The 16,218-nt window shown below is 43.1% G+C and overlaps 1 protein-coding gene across 2 annotated transcripts in view; it reads left to right on the plus strand.

The window, feature by feature from the left end:
* LOC121185943 (raftlin-like) overlaps nucleotides 1-16,218 on the plus strand; it is an 87,275-nt gene that overhangs the window by 12,496 nt on the left and 58,561 nt on the right. The window lies entirely within an intron of this gene.

Below are 16,218 nucleotides of genomic sequence, written 5' to 3' on the forward strand. Positions count from 1 at the left end.
CTGTGCTGCACGTGAAAATATGGAAATGAAATCAGCTCCCTTTGCAAAGATAGCATCCCTCCACAGATGCACACACACAGATACACAGCTAAACACACACACACTCACATACAGAAAAGGCCGGTAGAACCCCCTCCTCTCCTTCCTCTCCTCAGTCTGAGGTGTTTATGACATGGAAGGTGGGCGTTGCTTCCTGAGATGCCGAGACCTAAACTAACTGCTTGGGGGCTTCTTTGTGTGTGTTTATGTGTATGGAAGAGCATGCACAAATGTGTGTTTGTGCTTGTGTGTTTTTTCAATTTTCCAACAAAGACATTTCACTTGCCTAAAGAGGGCCGGTGTTAAACTTTAAAACTGAGAACAGTTTTAGGGTAGATAAGGTTTGTTTAGATTAGATTTAAACATTATCTTAGGTTAGTCTAGGACTAGGGTTGGTCAAGTTAAATCAGGACAGGGTAGAGTTAATGTAGGTTAGTTTTATTGATTTTTAGCACCTTTGTTCAGTCTAATTCCAGAGGCTGTGAAAACAGTGCAACAAAGTGAGAGAAGTCACTGGTAGTGAAGGACCCACAAAGAATTATCACCTGAATCTGCAGCTCAGCTCAGTTTCATGGAGCTTTATAGTGAGTTTCCACTCGAGCTAAAAGAAAGTGAGCCAGAGACACACACCTCCAGATGAATGATAATGTTACCCCATAACTGATGGATGTGTAAATAAGCTAGCATGTTCACCTTATCAAGTTAAAAGCTGGTGATATGCCAGTGTTCACAACGTGTTTCCACAGCTGCCAAAAAAATAAGCTATTTTTAAGAACTCTGACTTTTTTTTTAATGCAACAAATGTGGGCATATTTAGGACTGTCAGAAACAATGTTTATGTATTGACTCCATTCCTTTGGCACAAATTAGCATGGTGCATGCTGATATTTGTACAGAAATGCAATGTGCTCTGTTTGTCTGATGAGACACACTCGGTATATTTACATGCACTAAAATAGGTTGTTTACCTGGAATATCCAGATTAAGCGTGTAATTCTAATGAATTCACAGAGCCCCTTAGAACAACCAATATTTTCCGATGCTGTTAGTTATAACAGGAAAGTCATTTTGCGAATGCCCCAAAAAGCACAACCCTGTCCTCTGATTCCACAGCCAGGCATGCCACTCATTTTTCAGACGCACTGCGTTGAGATTCACTTCACTCCCATGACATTTTGCAGCTTGCACACAGAATCAAAACAAAGAGAGAAAGCAGACTAAAGCCAGAGTCATTTAGAAGAGAAATCCAACTCCATTATTTGACTATTAGTAAAATAACCTGGTTTAGGTGTTTAAATGACAGTTGCAATAATCAGAATTGTACTTACACTGATTAGAATCAAAATATTAGACTGCCTGTAAACACTCTGAGTATCCGTCCTTCTGCCAGAAGCGGGAAGCTGTCAGACATATTGATTTACAAAGTAAGGGCCATGTCATCTGCCAACTTGTGGACTTTCTAAGCGGCAGAGAGCTGATTAAAAAAAAAAGAATACGGACATCAGCACTGGGGTTAAGGTCAAAGTTAGTTTAACTAGGATATAATGGTCATTAATGTGAAGATGAAGAAATGGGAAGTGAATTTGCTCAGGGAAGATTCTGTGTGCGTTTGTGTGAGCTACAGGCCAGGGAGGAGTCAGCGAGCTATATATAGCTATCACTCTGTTATTTCTGCTCATGACAGTTATAGCTGAAATGATGGTGGGATGGGAGTTTGGTGGCGGCAGTGGGAGTGGTGGGGGAGGGGGCGGAGGGCGGTACGGGAAGCCGGGAGATGTAGTGCGCGGCGTGTTCAGCCTGACAGTTGATTAGTCTCCATTAGTTTGTCAGGCTGACTGGACTGGATGGATGAAGGAGCCAGGGAACATGGGTGTCTGCGGGCTGGGCGGGCTTTTCCATCCTCCCTCGTACGGGACCTGACTTGAAGGCGGGGCCTGGGGGGTGGGAGGGTGTTTGGACGGGTGAGGGGGTTGGTGGGAAGGTGGGGGTTGGACGGATGCCTCCCTTTTGTTGAACTCTGTGTTACTGTGTGTGTCCTTGGCTTGTGGCCACATTATTATCTTCAAGTATGTTCTGTAATGGTGGGGGTTGGTACTTACTGTAATCAGTTTCCTCTTGCTCTGTCTCTCTGTCACTGTCAGTGCGTCTCTGTCTGTGTTTCTCTGTTGATCCTCCCTTAAAATATGTGTTTGTGTGTGTGTGTGTGTGTGTGCATATGTGTGTGTCTGCCTGTTCCCCATAAGAGCACATTAAGTTTGAGAAGCCAGCGTCTGTAAAAGTGCGGCCCCAGTGGCTGAATCATTTCACTGTATCAGCAGATTTTGGGGTTGAAGGGTTAGCGTCTTACTCATGGCTGTAATTACTTTGTGCCAGGTATGTAAGTTTGAGAGATGATTCATTTGTCTGGTCGTTTTCTGTAGGAAGCCTGTAAAACGTTTAAGACTGATTCAGAGATGCTGAATGTGAAAACGGTCTCCCGTGGAGCTGTAGGCCGTGCACATGAAGTGAGCGCTGCAGCAAAAATGAATGATTATTTTTTACTTTTCTCAAAAATAGTTTGTTGTGTTACTTGAAAATTAACTAGTTGCTCTAGTTGTTCCTTAAAGGCAACCTGTGGCAATTTCTCTTCCACACCAAAAAGCATTGAGTCATAATAAGGAAGCTGAACGCATTTCCTTCCTTATTAAACACAGGCATAGCTGACTTTTAAGAAATTTGAAACCTGCAGTGTTTACATCAAGAGAATCTAGGAAACAAAAGGACCGTGCTGCTTGTACTCGGTTGAAATTCTTGATAGGAGAAGGATTTTAAAATACACTTGTTGGCTTCAATTTGTTTGCTTGACTCCCAGCTCAGATATTTTTGTCATGTCTTGAGAACCAGTTATGACAAAATGAAGATTTTTCATGTGAAAACTTATCTTGCGCCACTAAAACAGTCATGTTATATTTTCTGATGTTATTACAGGAAAATTGTTATGGGAAAAGTAGTAACACGATATGATATTACGTTAACAAATTAGTTAGCAGTGTGTCACAACGCACTACAAAAAAAAAAAAATCCTCCATCTTTTATTGGTCTTGTAAGCCAATTAGAAGCATCAAAAGCAATTACATTGTGGAATGCAAAATAGATTTTTTTTTTTATTTTGCTATCTTCTAATTTGGGAACCATTATCACTGTCTTTTGTAACAAAATTTTGCATAATAAGCAAAAGTCTTTCTTAATAAAAAAAATGTCCTAGAAGCAGCAGAAACGTGTTCTGCACCAGCAAATTTAACTTGGGGCAAAATTAAGGCTGACTTCTTCCTTCCCCTTCACCTCTCTCTTTTTGGGAAATACAGTGCACCCGCATGTTGTCGAGTTCACTTCACCCCGACTACTGCACTGTGAGTAATGTTTGTAATAATTTCTTGCTACAGTGTTAGATCATAGCTCTCTGCAACTGCCACCACAATGGCCCTGCAGGCTACTAACCAGCCACCAAATGTACAAAAATAACGCCTTTCACTGCAGAAACAGTGATGAAAGGAAGAGTAAATCGGTGGAAAGCTGTAGGTAATGAACCTCCTCTGCACCAAACATCAGCATCAGCCCACCAATGAGTTGTTGCCTCATGCTGCTGTATCATTTTGGAGCATGCACTCGTCTTCATGGTCACTCTGCCACCGTTCTGCTAGCACCTCTGAAAGAGCTGCAGAAAAACAAAACGGAGAGAGGGGAGTCTGTTTGATATTGAGATCATGACCCCACAGGGAACTGAGAAAGCGCCTCTCCATTGCTGTGTTAGATGGTGTGGAAAGAAGCCATTTCATTGTAAACACAAGCACAACAGACTCGGGGATGTGTGGCATGAATCTTATTTCCCAAAATGTGATTTTTTCTTTTTTTTTTTTTTTTTTAAATGTTAAAAATGTCAGGAGGAATGAAAAATCGAAAACGTGCTCAATACGTTGCGTCTTCTCGGCAGTCACGTTGGGAACGCTGGAAATATGGAGTTGTCGCCCTTGACATCAAAGCCGGTAGGCAGACATGTGAAGACTGCACACACACACACACATACACACACGGGCCCAGACACACACCGCTTGATATCATCTTGGGAACTAGACACATCATTTATATGCAAAAACCCCCAGAGCCCCGAGTCCCCTTGTTAATATGAGCTGTAGCAGTGGCGGCAGGTGAGTGACACGCAGGGGCAGCCTCCCCCCTCGTCACTTCGCTCCGATATAAGACTGAGCTGCAGGAGAGGTCAGCGGGAACGCCGCACGGTGGAGTGGCTTTCCAAGGGGAGATTAGTCCTTGGATGGCGGGGGAGCTGGGATTTATCCCCTGGCACCTCAGCTTGAGAGGTGGAATTGAATCGCGGTTATTGAAGGGGAGAATGACATTGAAGACCGAATTCACGGTCATCTGGTTTTTACATTATATTTCCATTATATTCCTGCTGCCCAGGGTGTGACTGCACAGCCCAAATCAAAACATGATTGTAAATTAGATGCAGGCCGAAGCGAGCTGAATGGAAAACGTGTTTCTGATGCTCCGAGAAATCAAAACGGGCAAGTGGTGATTATGTATTGAAAAATACTGAATTAATAATCCCGACCTCCTTTGGAACAGGCCTGTCATCGCGCACTGAGCCTTCCTGATGAAGGTATTCAGTGTGATTACTGCTAAATTGTAGAATCTTCTAGAAATGTGCATGAAATATGCATCAGCTGCCATCCAAGCTGACAGTACAAATTCAGACTCGTGTCGCTGCGTCTTGTTTCTGCCTCCATCCACAGTTAGTGGCATACTAAGTGGGTGCTACTTTGTTTCGAGCCACTCAGGCAGCAAAATGCCAAGCCATCGTTTGCTGAGACAAAGATGTCAGAGCAGCGTTTTAGGCGTGTGACAGAGCCAGAGCTCAGCAGGTTCCATTCGTTGAGCTTCAAACGGCTGCATCTGCTGACAAAGTTTTCAGCAACAGGAAACGCAGATTTCTGCTCAGTTCCTTCCTCTTTCTCCCTCCCTCCCTACCTCCCTCCCTCCCTCCCTCCCTCTCACTCTGTGGTATGTTTAAGATTAGCTTTCCTTGTAATGTTTCGTATTCTGTGCAGGACTATTTCCTGTGTCTGAAGGCTTTGTTATTGCAGTTAACTGAACCCGGCTTCCAGTGTGTGTATGGTGTTGTAGCAAATGCAATTTCCCTCGCTCAGAGAAATATTCTCGCCATGATTTGATTCAGGTTGTTCAGGACTGCAAAATGAGTGTGTTGCAGGTTTCTCAGCTGGATGCCCGTTTTCACTGTGTGAGCTGAGAGGTTGGGAATATAAGATGGAAGGTCAGGAGGCCAGGGAATAACAGAAAAACAGAAAAAGGAAAGCAGGCCTGCAGCACCCAGTACAACTCACAGAGACACTTTAGTTTGGTAAATCTTAAGGGGAATTTGGATTTTAATCTAAAATCCCCCGAGATTTCTGAGATTCCAGTCATGACTCCACTTTATGAACGACCTTGTTATCAACCATCCCTCTGCCTCTGCAAAAAAAAACACATCCTGAGGCTCGCTGGGTTTTATTTTTGAGATGTGCATTTTGCATGTGGGTGGGGAAACCGTGTGCGTCATTAGATGAGTAAGTGAGTATGAGTGTCTTGAAGAGAGAGGAAATGAGGGGAGAAAGATAGAAGCCGAGATAGACGCTTTGTGTGGTGAGTATGGCTTGTGTATGTACACATGTAGTTGAGGTGAGATGTATTTCAGTCTCAGAACCTCTGTGCCTGGGTTGGTTTATCTTGTGTTTAGGTGTGTTTGTACACTGCTATGCTTTATCCAGCCTGTCTGCTTATTGCCTCTTCTAACGTGGCCTCCTCTGTTTTCCAGCCCAGCCGACAGACAATACGCCTGAGCGCCCCCTCAAAGCTTTATTGGCTCTTATTGCCCTCTCACTCAGATCCAATATGCCAGTATTGATTGTGTTGAAATGCAATCAGGGTCTCCACAGCAGAGGAGCAAACATTCTAAATTTAACAAAACACCTCCGCCGGCCTTCAGCCAGGACCTGATCGCACCTCCCAAAGAGGAACAAATGTATTTACGTGTGCAGAGAGAAACAGGGGATCTTTCAAGCGGTCACAGCTATTGTTAGGCACCGGCCTAAGAAGTCTGCGAGGCTGCACAAGCAGAATGTGCCGGAAGTGACCTCAGCCTAGACCTCACTTCCTGCCGAGCGTTGTCAAAGCAAAAGGTGTTTTTGGGTTCAACATCACACGTCAGATGTCAGTTAGCAGAGAAACTTTTAGACCTTGAAGTATCTAGAATGAAATTTGTGTGTGCAAACTCAGGCATTGCTGCCGTTTGGTGACCTGAGGTATAAACAGGCTTGATTTTAGCTTCAGGGAAATGCATACTTGACATTCCTTCAGGGTTGTGAAATTATTTTGTGAGCTCAAAAGGTCGGATAATTTCCTCCGCTCATAAAGGAACCATGTGATCACTCAGCTGTACTGAAAACAAACAGTCATCAAAATCTGAGTTATGAGTTTTCTCCTAACGGCGAGTATTTGCTGACATTATAAAGCGCACTCTCAGCATTTTCAGACTTTTTCTTGAAACATGTTGCTGCTTGAAATTCAAAAGTTACCAACAAAAACTAAAATCCTTTTGGCATAATTTGCCTTTTATAATGGCTGACACCAGTTATTTTGAGAATAAGAATAAGGAATTGTTTTACAGTAGCAGTTTATCTAAACGTTAAATGAAAGTCTTCGTCTTCTAAAGTAACAAACAAATGACGACACAAAGGTTTGCTCAAATGAGCTTTTATATTTTGTACTGGCTCTGCATGTTGTGCCCTCAGTGAAGACAACAACATAACAAATTACATTAAATTAAACTGTAATTATGGGCATTAGGTTTAGTCTCTAAATCTCCAAAATAAGCTCTAAACGATAAATACGGCCAATAAGTGATTCTTGCATTTATGGGAAAAAGCAGAATGCTTGTCCTCTTTCGCTAAATGATCTTGTTTTTTCCTTTAACACCACGGCGTAGTCTGTTTCTGTGAGTGCTGGATCTCATGCATAGATGAGAGACCATGAAACAGTGATTTAGAAATATCCAAACTGTCCTTTTGCGGACAGTTGCTGTCGTCTTTCTCCTTGTGCCAAAACTATTCCCAGTCCCATTAACCGGCTCCAGCCGAGACTTCCCGACCATCTGAAGTTGTTTGAACCCTCCTAAGCAGAAGTGTTAGGAGTTGGAAGCTGGGCATTTTTCAAAAGCATAGCTGTTTGAAGTTTCCTCTCATTAGAATGAATTGGCAGAAGCAGCTGAACCGCCCCCTGTTAGACCATCCTTCCTCAGAAATAAGCTCTCCAGTGAGGCCTACAGGAATCACAGCATCAATAAGTGAGAAACGCAGCTACTTTATTTAAGTGTATTTGACAAACAGGGTGAGAAATTCATGGAAAACGTCTGTAGAGCAAAGCCGAATTGACTTTTTCTGAAGCTCTGCTGATGAGAGCAGCATCTTTAGACCACGCTGTGAGTCATGCTTCGACTAGCCGTGTATACAGTGGCCTCGCAGACCTTTAATGTGATTTCATTCTTACAAGCACGGGCTTACAATTTGCCCGGAGCCATTGTCAAACGGGAATGGAGACGCTTTAAACCTGCTTGTGTTTTCAACCCATCACATCAAGGGGTGGCTTTCAAAAATAGGGCGCTGATTGGGGTCGATTTGCGTGCACGTTACACTTTGATTGCTCTTACACCCACGTGAAACGCGGAGAGTGATTTGTCGGCGTGATGAATTTGCAGTCATGGAAGAGAGACGACGGAGAAGCAATCAGGGTTCACCGTCCCCCAGCTGCAGCATGGATGTGTAATTCTCTGCTCTTCTGTGACGAATAGTGATAGCACCCTGATTAGGCAGAGTTTATACTTCATGATGATATGTGTAAACACACTGTGCAGAAACTATCACCTGCTGTGAAATTAAAGTGCACTGGTCACCTATATGGAGTTGTACCAGGCTTATGTTTCAGGCATTTTTACAAAGTTTCACCATAACTACATTTTAAAAAGGAAAAAAAAGGGATTTATGAGATAATCTTCCCTGACAAACTGTAAATTAGCTTCTAATTATGCCCCTTTAAACTCCTGGAATTTTTAAAAATAAAACAAAAACAAAAATAATGAGTTCAAAGTATGCTTTACAAACCGGTGCTCCCCCTTTTGCAGGTGCTGTTTTTGCTTTGTTTCACATGCACACGATGACTTGAACTTTCTGAACTATGAAAATGTGAGGCAGCCGTTTGTGTGCCTCTCTTTTGTCAGTCTATTGTTATAATCACAGACAAAAGACAGAGACAGGTGTCACAGAGGCACAGTAGGTGGTTAATTATGAAATAGATATCGCACACGTACACTCACTTTGTCATAATTACACATCCGTCTCATATTTCACTCGGGTGTCTGGCTCTTTGGGTCCACCATTGTTTCCAAGGATTCAAATGACAGTGGTGGGATGCAGGTTTGTATGAGGAGAGGCCACCTGTTGCTCAGCGGGGTCCCCATCTGGAGGGAGATTAAGGTGCGGGTGCGGGGGGTGTCTATAATTTAACTTAATTACTTCTGAAGAGACTGGGTGATGGATTAGCGCTGTGTTTTTATTAGCATACGCTCGGTCTCTGGTTCCCCATGGCCCTCCGGTGCAGCCCGGTGAAACTCTCAATTGTCAAAAACCATCCATCCATATTCTTCAAAGCACAAAGTCTGAATTAGGATTTGATGATATATTGTTTTGTCAGTATGTGAGGCTGAAATTAACTTTTAGACATGTTAGTGGCTTTAAGGATAGAACGTATTGGTTCATCATTTAAACATAAATATCTCAACAACCACTGGATGAACTGCAATGAAATTATTTTTGTACTGACCACTGATGTCATCCACCCCCAGTGTGATGCACCAGATGCACCATGGACTGACTTATTTAGCCTGTGGTTAACGCCTGATCATAGTCTCTGTACAATGCAAATTATTTGGTTTCAGATGGAACGTCTCTAAACCTCAACATCTTTGTGTTTCAGTTGTAATATCAATACAACATGTGACAGGTGGTGTATTTGTTTTTGCAGTAAAAATGGATTGTAATTGCATTGTAATATATATATATATATATATATATAGCAACAGCTATCTTATCAGCTGGCATATCGGTAAGATCTATGGCTCTGTTTAGACCATGCAACTGATCTCCACCTAACACGCTCTCCCTCATTGCTGCACACAACAAGGGCATTTGGCCTGTGTTATCACCACACAAAGAAATGTACTGATGGATTAGGGGTGAAGGCGTAGCCTGAATAACAGAGACAACCCAGATATTTCACAGTCAAACTCTATCCTGAAAGGTGGCAGATGTGGAATAAAAGACAATGATTCTGAGTTGTGTTCAGAGACTCGGGGCAGAACAGACCCAGCTACCAACTTTAAACTGCTATGCTCTGCAACAAACAGGTCACCAGAGCCCTTGTACAGTTTCACAGTCAAGAGCAATTTGCAAGCCTGGAACCATTTCACACTTTGTTGTTATTTTTAGGCGGACTCCTCATCTTGTAAGTGTGAAACAGACTGGCTAACAGTTGGTGGAATCTTTAAAAGAGAAACATATTTAGTGTTGAGCTGAGGCTTGTGGGAGCCTTTGATCTGGTTTTCAGTGGCATTTCTCTTTATTTGCCCCTTTTCAGGTGCAGTTTCATTGACATATGGCGATTGAGTAGAAAGGCGCTCCGTCCTTCTGCACTTTGATTGCTGAGGCTTTTACGTTATTGGTGTTTTATTTTGTGTTGATGCTATGGTTTGTAATACACAACTCTATAGTTTTCTCATGAAAAGTGGCTGCCAGCATAATTGACAACTTAATAGAAATAAAGCAGACAGTATAAAACACACCCTCAAATCTAATTTCATTGACCTTTTCCTAAACTAATAAGGGCATTTTTACCTCAAAGCTTTTTATTGCCCACAACAATAAAGCATCACTAGCAGAGTGGACTTCAGGTGTAGCTGCTACCCTATGTTGTAAAAGTCTGGCTTAGATGTCAGAGCCAAAAGAGGGGAATGTGACAAGTGAGCTCCCACGTGTACAAGTTCCCAAATGCTTCCTTGAATCTAGATCACAACACATCCAGCAGTAAACTGTGATTTCCCCAAAGCTACTGTACCTCTGACATTCCTGATCACACCCACGCTTGCCCCCACTCTGCGCTGTCACCGAACTTCTCCCAGCCAGGTATTTTGGACAAGCTCTGAGGTAGCAGAGTATCTGAAGTGACATGTCAGGTTCCTCTCCAGTCAGGACTCTGGTAGTAATTGAGGTGGCAAGCTCAGCTCACTGCAGACATTTCAGCGGGTGAACTGGAGGAATGTCAAGGGCTTCAGGCTGAGTGTAAGTGTTTTTAAGTAAGTGTGTATGTGTGTGTGTGTCCAAGAGTGCATTGCTTCGTTTTTTTTTTCCAGTGCCTCTTTCCCTCTGTGTTGACTCTAAGCACATATGCACACGATTACATCAGTCCCCGCCAACACACAGTGATAAAGTCCATTTATAAAAGTAATGTACTCAAGTATTTCAGTATATTCAACTTTTATCATACTCTTTATTATGGACTCCCACAGGAAACTATCTTAAAAATAATAATACATGATAATAAATAGTTCTAATTTGATTATGCTGGGTAGCAGACCAGACACAGTGATAAGTGTTCACTATCTAAAAGCACCTTTATTTTTACTCTTTACATTATGGTTTTGCCACTAGAGTAAAGGATCTGAATACATCTCCCACCTTGCAAACACACACACACACCTGCCATAACAACCACCACTTTAAATAACCATCTGTAGCATTCTACAGTAATAATGTCCCCAGAATGTTTCTGAATTTATAAAAACACTCAGGAACTAACTTGTGTTTTTTTTTTTTTTTTTGGACTCTCAAACACCCCAACTCAGTTTTTTGCCTGAAAGGTGACAACAACAATAACGCCGGTTGTTTGCCGTGGTTGCAGTCTTCAGAGTGTAGAGCAAATTATGCGCCACAATCAACAGCACAAAGCATCTAATGGCAGACCCATGGTGCCACCAAAACATCCCGAGCCTGTCAGAGAGCTTAATCATCGCAGAACCCCGTGTTTTAAAATTCAAATTTGCACTCTTTTGCAATGCTAATGTCAGAAAACCCCCCAATCAAGCCTGCGCGTCTCTGCAGAAAGCGCTTCAAATGTGATTTTCGACAGGAGGCTAATGTCAGGGTGTACTGTACGGAAAAAAAGCTTGCAACTTGTAGTTAGCAGAGCACAGGATTTGAGAGTGGTGTGCGACGCCTGAGCGCCACACTGTTGAGAACGCAGCAGTGGAGCCGTCGTGGGCTTTGATCAACAACCTGCTCATTTACCACAGCTTGTCTCTCAAGCGGCGTCTCCAGGCAACTGAGGGCTGTCAGCGGAGGAGGTGGCGTCGAGCGGACAAAACGTACTCTTGAGGCCTCCTGTCAGGATGAGGACTGGTGATGGAGGCATACTTTAATTCCTGAGAGAAAGGGAGAGAGAGAGAGAGAGAGAGAGAGAGAGAGAGAATGACACAGAGGGAAAAGATACAGACCTTTTTTCTTTCTATATATAAACCTTTTTACTGGCTGAACAAATTACAGGTAGTTTTCCCCCATCAAGACATCCGGCGCCTTTTCATTTAGCCCTGTGCCTTCAAAATACAGTGTTCCAGTCATTTAGCGAGGGGAACAGTTGATGACTTTGACTTGCTTTTCTCCCTATCTCCAGTAAAAGCTTCCGCCGGAGCTCTGGACACAGATTGAGAGATGCATATTTATTTAGAAATTTTCCCAAGCAGCCTTAAATGCTCTGTCTAGACAAAGAGAAAGCAATTGCATTAGCATTTAGCTGGCCATCAAGGCCATTTGTTTTTATCTTTACATACCCAGAAAAGCTCTGCGGTGTGCTCTTATTCAGTAACGCCCTTCACACTCACTCCGTTACGGACATTAAGACCTAGGAGCTGCCCAGTATAGCCACAGTCTGGTGCCAGTCAGCAGCTCCATCGAAGCAGTCGGCCGTTAAGCACCTTGCTCAAGGGCATCTTAACAGGAATTGTTGAAGGAGCAAAAAAGCGTGTCTCATTCGCTTTCCTCGCTCCTCCAGTCACGAGTTTGCTTTTTGAATTTTTTTGCCTCGGGGCAGATGCTCCAGCTCCAGTTTTCTAGTTACCATTTTCCTCCTGTGTTTTTTATCCTTCTCTAAACCTGTCCTTTGGTGCCCATTACCCCAATGACAAGATTTCCTCAATGTAAACTCAATGTATTTGTGAAGAAGAGTTTAAGATTTGTCATTCTCAAACAAGTGTGTTCATTAAAATCAAAGGTCAATCAAAGAAAGCTGCTAAATTCCCACATCTCAATTTTCACTCTGGCAATGGCTTCATTAAAGCAGGTGTCCATTTCTAAAGTGGTGTTAAAAACAAAACTACTACTGTTCAGTTTTGTTTGTTTTCTGTTTAACATTTGTGGTTGAAACGGTTTAATAAAGCACTTCATGACAGTGGGATTTGACCCCTGGCAGCAGCTCAGTCCGACATAAATGGCACAGCGAGTGTCATCATGTCCACTCGCAGCATCTGGGAAGCGAACAGGAGCAGACTGTTCTGCTCTACATGCAGGTGTGATCCCATCAGTCTGAGTGTTACTGTGAGAATGTGAGGCGGGAGAACGCAGGAGGTGTGAAGGCACAAGGAGAGCGTGTGTCTCGAGTCTGCGCGTGAGTGTGTGTGTGAAAGAAAATGTGCTCTATAATATGATAAGATTTCATTTCAATAACTGCTCTCAAACGTACAGTATTTGGTGTGTGGATATGGTGAATCTCATCTTCATGGAAAACCGTCGGGGGCTATTTGGCAGAATTGTTGAAAAGATTTTTTGTTACCTTGAACCTTCTCTGTGATCATTCACTGTAAATGTCGATATACTCTATCACTTGACACAGGAGCCGTTATTAACCTCTGTTTATGTTAATTTTTACAACTTTCTGAGCGTAAAATGGTGATTTTCTTGGTGTAATAGTAGCAGTAGTTCAGAATTACTGTTTGCCTGGTTAGCAAGAAGCATCTATGAGCTGTGATCAAATCCTGCATGTACACGAGAACAACAACTATATTGTGAACCGGCTGTATCAAAGCACAGTTTAAGTGATCACAGAGAGCACAAGGGGACAGAACAGAGGTTTTATTCAGCGGAGACTCAGCTGAGGATCTGTGCAGTGTCTGTCCAGCTCTTTACCATTTGTTGGCGGAGATGCAAAGGTTTGTTGTTCGCCAAATGAAAGAGGAGGAAGAGGGAAAGTTTGGCTACAGCAGCTGTTTTGGCGTTTCAGTGTGGATGGAGATCTTTATGAAAACAGCCTGAAAATTGGGAAGTGTGGGTGTATCGTTTTCCCACCTAAAAAAAGCGTTGTCAGATTTAACTGGCTTAGTGTGGATACTGTCTGAGGGACCAAACAAGCAGCCGAGTGAGTGAATAAATGTATGTGTGTAAATCAGGGCGACAGCGAGCAGGAGGGCGAGTAAGTAAGTGAGCGAGTGAGTGAGTACAACTGCAGTCATTAGGTGGATGTGGCAAGTGTGCGAAAGTGTGTGTGTGCCACTGAGTGAATGAGTGATTAAGCATATAAGTCAAAGGGGAATGAAGTGAATACAGTACGTGTGTGTGTGAGAGAGAGAGAGAGAGGGAGAGTGGGGGAAGGCACCAGCAGGCCCAGTGACTTTCCCAGTGACTCATTAGGTGGGTAATTAAGGCACAAAGCTTTGGCCCCAGGGCTCCACCGAGCTGCACTCTGAGCCCCGACTGCTAATGACGCCATCCTGGACCTCAGAGAGAGAGAGAGAGAGAGAGATGGAGGGAGTGAGGGAGGGAGATAGAGACAGATCAAGATAGAGGCAGAGAGACATAGATTGGTTCGCACAGTGGGCACCCCGACTACTTCTCACACAGAGAGGTGAAAAGACGGAGGGGTCGATACTGTTCACACCCTGCAGGGATGTAATGGACAGTAAACCAACTAAACTCTGTTTTCACCTGCAGAATAATGCTGAGTTTACTCACCTTTATAACCCAACAATGAAACCTAACATGACATGTAATTTACTTCAAAGTATCACATATTTTTTTAGGACGGTTCGGTTATTTAGGAGCTACTTTTAAACCACCCCAAACCAGCAAAACTATACAACTTAATCTCCGTCTTCTTCTCGCTCCTCTTTGCTGAGCAGCCCTGACCAAAACTTTGCAGACCTTCAGGAGGAATTTCATCCTCCAGGACACATGTGGTGGAAATATTGAACATTTAAAAGTAAAGAAAATCAAGTAACACTGTTGGAGTTACAGTGGAGCCGAGCGACGAATCATATCACGATCTAAGCTTTAATACTGTACAGGATTTGCTTCCTGTAAAATCAAGGTATATTGCATCTAACACTGGGTCGTTTTCAGCTCTTAGAGGCTGTAAAATTACAACCTTCTGAGCTTATTTGAAGTAAATGTTGGTTTTATTTATACTGGTCAATTGTTGACCAACTGGAAGTTTCAGCACACTCAGTTTTTTCATTTCTCCATCGCACCAGTGATTCCTCGGCCTGGCTTTCTCCACTGTCTTGACACTGAAGAGAAGAGATGAGAGAAAAATACAGAAAATAGACTCTCACATGTAGAGGCACAGAAAGAGGTTAAGAGTAGAAGAGACCCTTCAAAGATTTTGCACTCCGCAACGCAGTGTTAGGGAATGGGTGGAGGGAGTTTGGGGGGGGTGGGGCAGCAGAGAGCAGAAAGCAGTAGAGGAGAGTTGAAGAGAGTGGGGCTGATTCCCTGCAGGGAGCAGAGGCAAAAAAAAAAAAAAATAGGCTAAATGTGCAGAGGAGCCAAGCAGAGAAACTTCCTCCTCCTGTAGAAGAGGGGTGAGAGAAATCGGACCTGAGGGAGAGGAGAGAAAAAATAAAGGAGGCGGCGGCGGGGAGGACAGTGGTGTTACTGGCATTTCCATTTTGAGCCTGTATGAAGGCTAATGACTCAAGGCAGGCTGCTGAGACTGAGTGAGGGTTCTGCAGGTGGTCCTCACAGGAGTGGAGAGCTCCTGAGGAGACTAAGACCATTTTAATTGGACACTGAATAACGATATGACTGCTTCACAGAGAGAATAGCAGGGTGATGCTTTCAGCTCCAAAAGGCCAATTACAGTATTTTCATGTTGCATTGCTTTTATCAAGACTTTATGAGGGTGGACAGGTTTGTAACAGGTTGATTCTTGTTGGATTTTATTTCGTATTCTGCTGATGAAATATGCATGGTGGCATTCCAGAATTATCTATTTGGAAAAAGAAACAACTGACGGGAAATTAAAATTATAAATAGCCAGTTCCAACTGGTTTTGACGATTAATTTTAATTTTGTTTTCATGACCGATTCCCTGTTTTGTTCGTGTTCTACCAGCATATGCGTGTTCTACCAGCATATGTACATGTATGTGCTCGAGCGCACAGGTAACATGATGCACATTGCTGCTGATGGCAGAGGGAGTGATGCATTTGTGTAGCACAGTCAAGACATACAACATGCTAAAGAAGAGAGGACTGTCACTCAACTCTGCACTTAAGCATTTTAGCATCTTTCAGCTTGTTGTTTTAACATGGGAATATTTAAAGCTTAACTAATTTTCTGGCTTTATGGAGGCAACAGAAGCAAACTGAACACTGACATGTGATCACCTTGGTAGCAAACAGTTGCCTGTTGACCTTTCTAGCAGAAATCGAGTAACATTATCAGTCATTTGGAGTCATTTTTCTGGTCAACTTGTGACTGTAAATTCAAAATGCTTTCTCCTTTTCGCTCTGATTTGGTCTCTACCATCTCCTGACGGGAATTATCTGCCTACTTAGCTAACCAGCTAATCTCTAACTGTTTCTGCTGTTTGGTGCTGATCAGGCAGTGAACAGTGCTTTAAGAGCTTTTTGATTTGATAACAGCTGCCTGCTGTGGCCGAAAACAAAGCTGAGCCAAAACTGTAAAGTTGTGGGCCAGAAAACCAAAACAGTGAGCTGAAAGGTAATAAAAGGCGTTGTAAAAGCTGATG

Source organism: Toxotes jaculatrix, chromosome 8 (assembly GCF_017976425.1).
Source record: "Toxotes jaculatrix isolate fToxJac2 chromosome 8, fToxJac2.pri, whole genome shotgun sequence".
In the NCBI taxonomy this organism is placed as follows: domain Eukaryota; kingdom Metazoa; phylum Chordata; class Actinopteri; family Toxotidae; genus Toxotes; species Toxotes jaculatrix.